We start from the raw sequence: 11,182 nt of genomic DNA, 5'->3' as shown, positions 1-11,182 counted from the left end.
TTAGTATGGATACTACTAATAATTTTATTTTATGTAATGAGCTTGGAAATCCTGGGATTGATACTAAAAGTACTACTTTGGCACTTGAGAGTTCTAATACCCATACAATGTGTGGAGGGGAGGTTTGCACCACACCACCAATTCTCAGACACCAGCTGGGTGTTCCACAAATTCAACTGAATTCTGACACTGTCGACCTAAAGATACTGTCAGATTCTACAGATTATGGCCTCAGTGCCACAAGACAGCCCGTCTCCTTCAGATTTCAGTTGTAAGCCTTGGCCGTTAGCTGTGCTTCTAGTGGGCCACCTCCATCGGATGGGGGCACCTGGAGCATGGGTGGTGAAATAATTCACCCGAGGCAGAACAAAAGAGAGAAAAGTTTAATGGATACACCACTCGGGAGCAGCAGGCACGACAGCAGAGGAGAAACTGTCTGTCAGGTGGCAGTGGTGAGGGGCCACAGTTACAGGGTGGAGTGAGGGAGTATAGGAACCTATGGAATTTTTCCTTTGTTGGTAATTGTGCCTGGTTGTAAGTAGCCCATTGGTCAGTGAGGGCCTATGGGTATGTCAAGGTGGGCAGCTTACTGAGCCTGTTTGCATTTAGCCCGGTGCTGGGAACTTTCACCTTACTCAGGTCTCCATTGCTCAAGCCTGCTGCCCAAAGGCGGCCTCTACACTTTTGATAAACCCACTTAGAAATCAGATGTCCCCACGACTCCCTCCTTGGGTTTGGTTAAGTTGCTGGAGCAGCCATAGAACTGAGAAACGTTTTACTTACTAGATTACTGGTTCATCATAAAAGGATATAACTCATCAACAGCTAGATGGTAGAGAGGCAGAGGGCAGGGTGTGGGGAAAGGGTGAGGGGCTTCCAAGCCCTCTCCGAGCGTGCCATTCTCCCCAAATCTCCGAGAGCCCACCACCCTGGAAGCTCTCCAACAGCCCTCCTCTGGTTATCATGGAGGCTTCATTATGCAGGCCTGATTAATTGAATCACTGACCACTGGTGATTGATTCAACCTCCAGCCCCCTCCTCCTCCTGGAGATCAGGGGGTGGGACTGAAGGTTTCAACCCTTGAAGCAAGGTTGATTTCCCTGGCGACCAGCTCCCACCCTTAGGCACTTTGCAAAACTCACCTCATTAATATAAACCTAATTGTGGTGGAAAGGAGTTGGGTATGAATAAACACATACACATTACACCTTTATGGCTCTGCAGGGATTTCAGAACTGAGGACAGGAGACCAAATATTAAAACAAAAGAATCTCCCTTTGCTCTTACCACCCAGGAAATGCCAACCTAGGGTTTTAGGAGCTGTGAGCCATTAACCACGGATGAAAACCAAAAATATATGGAAAATAAATTTTGATCATCTGAGTCACCAAATGTGACTAATAATGTAATAAATCACAATATTGTGTGATCACAATTTTAAAAGATCAAGAAAAATCACACACACACACACACACACACACACACAGAAGATTGCCTGCCCCTTCTAATAGCTACGCTATTTATGAATTCTGAGTATTTAACTTCACTGTCTTCTTCCTTTTTTATAAGCAGACACCAAACAATCAGATTTTCTGGGCACAGCGAAAAATGTCAACATCCATATACACAGATTTGTATGTCATTTAACAGGTATTTATAAAAGCCAGCATTGTTGATGTCACATGAAAAAAACAACAATTTAGTAACCAGTTTCATGTCCTTTATTCAAGGGAAAACAATCCATGGATTGGGGGAGTACAGTGCCTCACCAGCAGTGAAGCACTCTTGGAGGGGAAGGTTTGGGGCAAGGGAAAGTTTTATAAAGAGTTAGGAGAGCCAACGCAGAAACAGGGCACGACTGGCTAGGAGCCCAAGGATTTTCTTGTAAGGCTAGCAGGTCCTATTTCCTAGGGTAAGGGAAGCTAGCTAAAGCCATCAGAGGATTGTGACCAGTCCACGTTAGGTTTCCCTGACAAGCACTCCCGTAGGCGCAGGCTGCCTTAGGTTTAGCTTTGTAGCTTGGCCGGGCCACTGGGGCAGCCTCCAGCTTGTGGGTCCTGATTTATAGATTAACTTTCTCATGATATATAATGGAAAGTCAAAGATTTGTTTATCTCTTGTGTTGGAGGTGGTATTGGTTTTGTTGTTGAAGTCTGCTGTTGGGCGCTATTCAGGCACTTTTGTTCTCTTTTCGGTTTTTGGGTTTTTTTATACAGAGAAATGTTGTTCCACATCAAAGACAAAGGTTAACTATATGAAGGAGTCAGATGATGAAGCCTTTCACAACCATTAACATATTTTATGTGGAGCACCTGGGTGGCTCTGTCGGTTAAGCAATGGACTCCTGATTCAGGCTCTGGTCATGATCTTGGGGTCATGGGATCGAACTCTGTGTCAGGTACCATGCTGGATGTGGAGTCTGCTTGTCCCTCTCCCTCTGCTCCTCACCCAGCCCTCCACTGCTTGCTCTCTCTCTCTCTCTCTCTCTCTCTCTCTCAAATGAATAAATAAATGAAATCTTAAAAAAAAAAAAAAAAAAAAACTTTGTGTGGGGCATCCCTGATTGAAGGTCGGGGGAGGCCAGTGGTATAAGCAGTGAAAGAATTCACCAGAGGCAAAACAAAGGAGATAGAAGTTTATTGATTACACAGCAAGGGGGCAGTGAGAAGGACAGCAGAGGAGAGACACTGTCTGCCAGGAGGTGTCAGTGGTGAGAGGCTATAGTTAAAGGGCACAGTGAGGGAGTTTGGGGGAATTTCGGGAATTTTCCCTTTTTTGGGTAATCTTAGGAACTGTGCCTGGTTGTAAGTAGCCATTGGTCAGCTAGGGCCTATGGTTATCTTGAGGTGGGTCACCTAATGAGCCTGTTTGTATTGAGCTTGGTGGTCACTGTGGGCCCTTTTGCCTTGTTCAGGTTTCCATGGCTCAAGCCTGCTGCCCAAAAGTGGCCTTTATGGGGCACCTGGGTGACTCAATCAGTTAAGCACCTGATTCAGTTAGGGCTCAGGTCCTGATCTCAGGGTCCTAAGATGAGCCGCAAGTCAGGCTCCACTCAGCAGGGAGCCTGCTTGAGATTCTCTGTCTCCCTCTTCCTCTGACCCAACACCCGCTTGCACATGTGCACTCATGCACATGCTGTCTCTCAAATAAATAAATAAATATTAAAAAAAAATAAAAGTGACTTCTACACTTTAGAAAGGATAAACTAACCTACAAAAATATCCATGAATAGTATTGTAGGGAGAGGAAAAGATATGTGAGATCTGTATATATATAGCCACGGTGGCTGATGTCTCAGATTATGGCAGGGTTCTTCTACCTCAGTACTATTAATATCTTGGACTAGATAATTTTTTTGTAGATAAATCTTTGTTGTGGGAAACTGTTCTATGCATCATAAATGTTTAGTAGGATCTTTAGCCTCTACCCACAAGAGACAAGTAGCACCCCCCTCCCCAATCCAATTATGTCAACTAGAAATGTATGCAGACATTACCAAATGGCTCCTTGGGGATGAAATTGCCCCTAGTTGAGAACCAAAGGGTTGAAGGAAAAAAAAGAAAAATCAAAAGCATATTTTTAAAATTTAAGTCATCTGACCAATAAAACTACAAATGGAAGTCTAAAAATAGGTCATAACAAAACAGAATTAATTTAGAAAGATATAGTTATGGATTTAGCCACTTGAATAAATAATGTGTGTTCTCAAATCACAGTGGACTTTTGGGTTTTTTTAAAGATTTTATTTATTTTGGGATGTCTGGGTGGCTCAGCAGTTGAGCGTCTGCCTTGGGCTGAGGGTGTGATCCCAGGGTCCTGAGATCGAGTCCTGCATCGGGCTCCCTACAGGGAGCCTGCTTCTCCCTCTGCCTATGTCTCTGCCTCTCTCTCTATCTCTCTCTCTCTGTATGTCTCTCCCCTGTAGGAAGACATACAACACACCTGTAAATAATATATGTGTTAAAGAATTATCAAGAGAAATTTTAAAAAATTTTTTAAGACTTCTTTATTTTAGAGAAAGAGTGTGTGCATGAGTGGGAGGGAGTGGCAGAGGGAGAAGCAGACTCCCCACAGAGAAGGGAGCCAGACTCAAAGCTCTCCATCCCAGGACCCCAAGATCATGACCTGACCCCAAACCAAGAATCTGATGCACAACTGACTGAGCCACTCAGGTACCCCAAAATTTTAAAATATTTTGAACTACATGAAAATACAACTTATGAAAATATGGAAGATGCAGCAAAAGCAGTACTTAGAAATTTATAGCATTGAATGCACATATTAGGAAAGAAAGATCTAAAATCCACTTTAGGGAACTCAAGAAAGAAGAGCACTATAAACCTAAAGCAAGCACAAGAAAAGAAATAGTAAACATTGCAGCAGAAATTAATGAACTTGAACACAGGAAACCAATTCAAAATTACCCGCAAAACCAGAAGTTGTTTCTTTGAAGAAACCAATAAAATTGATAAACCCCTAACCAGGCTAATCGAGACAAAAAGAGAGAAGAAACAAATTAGTAATAAAAGAAATGAAAGAGGGCCATCATCACTGATCCCATGGACATTAAAAAAAGATAATGAAGGAATATTATGAGCAATGCTATGCCCACAAGTTTGATAACTTAGGTAAAATGGACAGATTCCTTGAAAGACACAATCTACCAAAATTTACACAAGAAGAAATAGGTAATTGGATTGCCAAATACTGGAAGCAACCAACCAAGATATCTTTCAAAAGGTGAATGGATAAATAAAATTTAGCATATCCATATAATGGAATATTACTTGCTGACTACAAAATGAGCTGTCAAGTCATGAAAAGACATGTAGGAGCCTTAAATGCATATTGCTAAGTGAAAAGACCCAGTCTGGGTGCCTGGGTGGCTCAGTGGTTGTGTCTGCCTTTGGCTCAGGTCATGAGCCCAGGGCCTGAGACGAGCCCTGCATCAGGCTCCCTGCTCAGCAAGGAGTCTGAGTCTCCCTCTCCTACTCCCCCTGCTTGTGCTCTCTCTCTCAAATAAATAAACAAAATATTAAAAAAAGAAAAAGAAAAAGAAAAAGACCTAGTCCAAAAAACACTACATACTATATGACTCCAACCATGACATTCCAGAAAAGGGAACTCTATCAGTCAGTTGAAGGATCAGGGGATCCACATGGGAGGTGGGGGGTGGGGGTGGGGGAAGGGGGAGTGTAAGCAGGTGAAACACGAAAATTGCAGGGCAGTGAAACTATTTTACACAACACTGTGACTGTGGGTACATGACATTATGCATTTGTCCAAATCCATAAAACGTACGACACAAAGAGTGAACCCTAATGTAAGATAGAGACTTTAGTTAATGACCATGTGTCAATATTGGTTCATTAATTGTTAACAAATGTACCCCACCAACACAAGATGTTAATGAGGGGAACTGTGTGTGGGTGAGGGAGGTGGGGGTATGTGGGAACTCTCTGTACTATTGGCTCAATCTTTCTGTAAACCTAAAACTAAATTCTAAAAAATAAAGTCTATAAATTAAAAAAAAAAAAAAAAAGAAGGGAAAAAGCCTGCCAATTTCAGACTCCTTCCAAGCCTACCACTAGTACTAGGAGCCAGAGCCATCAGTTCCGTTTTTCCCACTTGGTGTATATGTCTCTTTCATCAGCCTTCCTTATCTCCCCGGAATCGCAGGAAGGGCAGTATGCCATGACTGTCTACTCTAGCCTCCTCTAGCCTCTTGTTCTTTCCTCCCTTCATCCCATGACAGGTGGCTGGGCGTATTTTTTTGCATTTAATGTTGGCCCCCACTGTTCCCCCCTCTGGGCGCTGTAGACATTGCTCAACAATTATGGCCCTCTCTTTCACTAAGCTTGAACACAGTGTTGCATCATCAACACCACTTTTAATGAGTTGGGGTTTGGCACAATAGAGGATTACGATTTTCTCTGTCTGAACTAGGTGTTTGCAAATTTATTCCATAGTAGAGATGAGGCTGCCTCAAGGTTCTCCTTGGATCTTGATATTTGGCGGGGGGGCAAATGACCAATATTTGTTCTTAGGAAAAAGGTCCTTAAGAATACCATTTTGCGGGCAGCCCCACTGGCTCAGCAATTTAGTGCCACCTTCAGCCCAGGGCATGATCCTGGAGACCTGGGATCGAGTCCCACATCGGGCTCCCTCCATGGAGCCTGCTTCTCCCTCTGCCTGTGTCTCTGCCTCTCTCTCTCTGTGTCTCTCATGAATAAATAAATAAAATTTATAAAAAAAAATACCATTTTGCTCGTAACCTACTTTGTAAAAATGGGATTTCAATGAGTAATAATTCACATTTCCTTCTTACTAACTTGTTCATGCTAGCAGCTCTCAAAACTCTTGAAAAGAGAATTTTTCTCCTAGTCTTATGGCATAGACCAGAGGTTGGCAAACTTTTCTCGTAAAAAGCCAGATCCTAACTACATTTGGCTTTGCAGACCTCTGTTGCAACTGCTCGATTCTGTCTTTCTTGTGGCAGGAACACTAGGTAGACAATGTGGAAACAAATGGGTGTGTTGGTGTTCTAATAAAACTTTATTGAAAAAAGCCAGGTGACAGGAGACCATAGTTCACTAATCCCTGGTACGGGGAGACACCAGCCATGCAATTTAAAGAGTATTGGACTTGGAGACAAAAAACATACTTTCAAGTCTCTGGAAGTAAATCAATTCAGCTGAGCTTTGTAATTACAAATCAGAATATGCTCTTCCTCATAGGATTTAACGTGATATTTGTGAAAATGCCGTGTAAGCTGTAACATAAGACACCCACGGAAATACAGGACGCGCTTGTAGAAAGGTGTCGTAGCAGAGGTGTTGAGGGCTCTGCCCACAACCTCCCAGCGCTCAGAGTTCTGGGACATGCCAGTGGTATCCATTTGTCAGAGCCTGTGCTTCTATATCTGAGAGCTTCTGCTTGAGCCCAGAGTGGGTCCGGTCAGAAGTGAGGGAAAGCCAACATCCCTGGGAGCAGCCCTCAGTCAGTAACAGATGGGAGCTGGAGGAAAAATCACCCATACGACTTGCTTCTCAGCAGAGAGCACTCTGAGACACGTTCTAAAGCGTTTCTCAAAGCTCCCCTACAGATTTTGCCCCAATTGTCCTCATCCGTTACCTGCCCTCTGGTGTGCCATTCAGCATCTTCCTTTGTGGCCCTGCCTCACTTCCCTTAGGGGTGCTTCCTGGGATCAGCTCTCCAGCAGGATCCCTGGCTCAGAGCTGGCTCTCCAGGGATAACCAAACTACTGTAGTCGCCGAAGAGAAAGCTTTCATAGAAGCCTTTTTTGTATATGTCCATGGTGAACGTAGCCCAGAGTAAGATGGACGGCGATAGAAGTTGTGAATATAAAATAAGAAGATGGATGGAAGAGGGCTGGGAAAACATAAAGCACTCCACAAATCTAAGGTGAGAGCACTAGTATCATGATTGTCGTGAGCATCGGAGCTGGAAAATTGCTCTCTACACCCTGCCAGCTCGCAGCTACCTGTAATGATGGAGGCAAGCAGCAGTATGAATAATGTAAAACAGTAGATGATTGAAAAACTAATAGCACGTGGCTTCAAAGAACATTATGTGAAATTTAAACTGTATTTTTAAAAATTTTATTATACATTTATAAAAACACAGGAGTTTGGAGAGTAACATAATATCCATACATGCACTAGCTGGAACGAAAAAATGATAACATTTCGCAGTTATTTGTTTTAGATCTCTTTTTAAAAATAAGCAAAGCATTGCAGACACGATTCAATTTTCTTTTGTAATCCTAACCTGTCCTAGTGTCTCCCTCTTTTCCCAGTGGCGACCATACTCGTTAAACTGCTGTGTATTCTTCATAGACATGGTTTTATACTTTTACTCCAGATGCAGGTTTCTATAAGCAACACACATTATGAGGCTCTCTGATTTTAAGATTGACATAAATAGTATCACGCTGTGCAAAGCATTCTGCAACCTTCTGTGTTCACTCAACACCATTACTGAGACCAATCCATGCTGATACCTATCAGCTGGGTTCACTCACTTATCTTTGAGCAGATCCTCCCTTTACTCTAGAAGGAACCATTTGAGAGACTTTTAGTCAAATGAACCAGTGGTTCTCAGCTGGGGATGATTGTGCAATGCCCACGCCCTCCCCCCTCCAGTGAAATTTGGCCACGTCTGGAGAGTTTGGGTTGTCACAATTGGAGGTGGGCTGCCGCTGGCATCTGGTGGGTAGCAGTCAGGGGTGTGGCTAAACAGCCTTCAATACATAGGATAGCCCCACGACAAAGAATTATCCAGTCCAAAATGTCAACAGTGCTGAGGTTGACAAACCCTGATACAGATGAAAGCTAAGTACTCAACATTCTTGAAGAATTTCTGGATATGGGGAAATAACCCCAAGGAAAGATCCTTCAAGCTGAGACAGCAGGTGTTCTGCTTGGTGGATCACATTAGAAAGTGTATTATGTTAGAAAGTATTTTCTCCTTGAATGTGAATTTTGGACTGTTTTATATGGCTAAAAATTATTGCTTATTTTTGGGAGTTGTGTGTAGATGCATATGTATTGTGTGTGAATATTATGCGGGGGTGGGAGGGGGGATCCACAGACTTGATCTCTATTCTTCATATTGATAGAAAAATATAACAAGCAACTGAACTAGATTTGAGTTAGCAAAAACTGTGTTTTAAGATCCCATATCTGGTGTTAAAAGATAATTTTTTAAAATCATGACTCTCATACAGATATAAAAATGAACATGTACTAAAGATCTTACTCATTGATGGGGGAAATGCTAAGGTATTATGGCCAGTTCCAAGGAGAATCCAAAGAGCAGATACAGTCATTGTGATATTGTGATTTATAATAAATATATATTTGGTCTTTGTCTCTTTGTGGCACAGGGTTCCAAAAACCCTGGGCATGTCCTAAGTGATCAGAGCTATAAAAAGGTGTCTGGATAGTTGCTAACAACTCCTTTCCACCACACCTAAGTTTATGTTAATGAGATGACTCTTGGAAAGCATCTACAGAGGGAGAGGGGTGTTGCCAAAGGGAACCAACCAAGTAGATTGGAGTGTTGGAAATGTTGGTCCTTGCCCGCCTAAGCTCCAAGCTGGCAGAGGGGCTGGAGGTTGACCCAATCACCAACAGTCAATGATTTAATCAATCGTGCCTATGTAATGAAGCCTCCATAAAAGAACAAAAAAGGCTGGGATTCAGAGAGCTTCTGAATTGGTGAACACTTGGAGATTGGGGAGAGCAGCACTTGGAGAGGGCATGGAAGCTCTGGGCCCTTTCCCCACGCCTTGCCCTCTGCATCTCTTCCATCTGACTGTTCCTGAGTTATATCCTTTCATAATCGACCAGTGATCCAGAAAGGAAAATATTTCTGGGAGCTGATTTCTGTAATCTGCTCTAGCAAATTAATTGAATCCACAGACGAGGTCTTTGGAACCACCAATCTATGCTTGGTCAGAAGCACACATGACAAGCATACGTGACTTGCCATTGGTGTTTGAAGTTGGGAAGGGAGGTAGTCTTGTATAACTGAATCCTTAACCTGTGGGATCTCACACACTCTCTCTGGGTAGATAGGGTCAAAATTAAATTGAACTGCAGGACACCAGTTGGTGTTAGAGAATTGCTTAGGGGTGTAGAAACCCCCACCTTATACACATCAGAACTGGAATTGGATGCCTGGGTGGCTCAGCGATTGAGCATCTGCTTTCAGCTCAGGCCGTGATCCCGGGGTCCTGGGATCAAGTCCCACATCGGGCTCCCTACGGGGAGCCTGCTTCTCCCTCTGCCTGTGTCTCTGCCTCTCTCTGTGAGTCTCTCACAAATAAATAAGTAAAATCTTAAAAAAAAAAAAAAAAAAGAACTGGAATTAAAATCATTAGTTGGTGATCAGACGTAGAATCAATGCAGAATATGAATTATAGATGAGGAATAGTGAAATGAATATGTCAATTGAGATAAAACTGGTTTCTTCCACAGTAGAAGGGAGAAGTCAGTTGAACCTCTACCCCTCTACCAGGCAGGACAGAATTTGATGTTCATAAACAAGTATTTTGCATTGATGTCAGTTACCATCAACAATTTGCAGAGTTGTAAAATAGCGCCCACTAATTGGATAACCCCAAGAAGTGCCCTATATATTCTAGAAAATCCAGTTTCACACTGAATAACACATTTTCCCCCAAAATGTAGTCATCTTAAGACTGCGTAAGCCAGACTTCAGAAAATACACTGCCTACTATCACAGTTATCTTGCTTAAGCTCTAACGCCCAGATCCCACCCTAGGGTGGGTATAGGCTCTCCATCACCTCCCTGCCTCCTCAGCGCTGCCAAAGGGAATGAATGGGTATTCTCCTTGCCAGTCATTCTGAGAGAAGATAATTCTAGGGCAGGAAAATAAAGCTAGACCAGAGCTTGAGAAAATCTGGAGAGTTTCCTCTTTCTCTAAGGTGATGGGCAATGGGACCTGAACTCCGAGCTAGGGCAACACTGGGAGTTGCCGATTTCTCTTTGAGCCATCTCCCTGCCACATGAGGGACTGCTGGGGATTAGGCAAGTCTTCAGGGTTTGAGTTTGGACTTGTCATCTCTAAAGACAGCTACTTCTCCTGGATGAGTTAGTCTCTGTTTTAAGTTTCCTTTTCCTGGAGCCCTCAAGACATGGCTTTTTAATTTTTAATTTTTAAAGTTTATTTTTATTGTTTTTTTAATTTATTTTATTTTTTAAAAAGACTATTTATTTATTTATTTATTTATTTATTTATTTATTTATTATACACGGGGGGGTGGGGGGGCAGAGACACAGGCAGAGGGAGAAGCAGGCTCCCTGCAGGGAACCCGAGGCAGGACTGGATCCCGGGACCCCAGGATCACACCCTGAGCTGAAGGCAGACGCTCAACCACTGAGCCAACCAGGGATCCCTATTTTTATTGTTTTAAAGATTTTATTTATTATTCGTGAGAGACACAGAGAGAGACGCAGAGACATAGGCAGAGGGAGGAGCAGGCTCCCCGCAGGAACCCTGATGCAGAACTCCATTCCAGGACCCTGGGATCACGACCTGAGCCGAAGGCAGATGCTCAACCACTGAGCCACCCAGGTGTCCCAAGTTTATTTATTTTTAAAGGTTTATTTGTTTGTTTAGAGAGAGAAGGGG

Source organism: Canis lupus, chromosome X, assembly GCF_011100685.1.
Source record: "Canis lupus familiaris isolate Mischka breed German Shepherd chromosome X, alternate assembly UU_Cfam_GSD_1.0, whole genome shotgun sequence".
In the NCBI taxonomy this organism is placed as follows: Eukaryota; Metazoa; Chordata; class Mammalia; order Carnivora; family Canidae; genus Canis; species Canis lupus.
This window is presented reverse-complemented; position numbering follows the sequence as displayed.